Below are 414 nucleotides of genomic sequence, written 5' to 3'. Positions count from 1 at the left end.
CAGTCTTTCTACCATTTTCCCTCCCAGGAATGCTGCACCTTTCCCATTAAGATGCAGCCCGTCTCGGCTGAAGAGCCGATAGCCGACTGCGAAGTCAGCCCAGTTCTCCAGGAAACCAAAACCTTCCTTCTGACACCAGCTCCAGAGCCACTTGTTAAGCTCCCTCAACTCGCGCTGTCTGTCCGGAGTGGCTCTTGGCACCGGCAGTATCTCTGAGAAAACTACCGTGGAGGTCCTTTCCTTCATCCTAGCACCTAGGTCTCTGAACTCCTGTTTAAGGACACTCCAATTTCCTCCTATTTTGTCATTGGTGCCGATGTGCACCATGACAACGGGGTCGTGCCCAACCCCATCTAGTAATCTGTCAATTCGTTCCGCAATGTGTCGAACACGAGCCCCCGGCAGGCAGCACAC

This window comes from Nanorana parkeri, unplaced genomic scaffold (assembly GCF_000935625.1).
Source record: "Nanorana parkeri isolate BGI_ZX_2015 unplaced genomic scaffold, ASM93562v1 scaffold289, whole genome shotgun sequence".
NCBI classification, from domain to species: Eukaryota; Metazoa; Chordata; class Amphibia; order Anura; family Dicroglossidae; genus Nanorana; species Nanorana parkeri.
Note: the sequence above shows the minus strand (reverse complement) of the source record.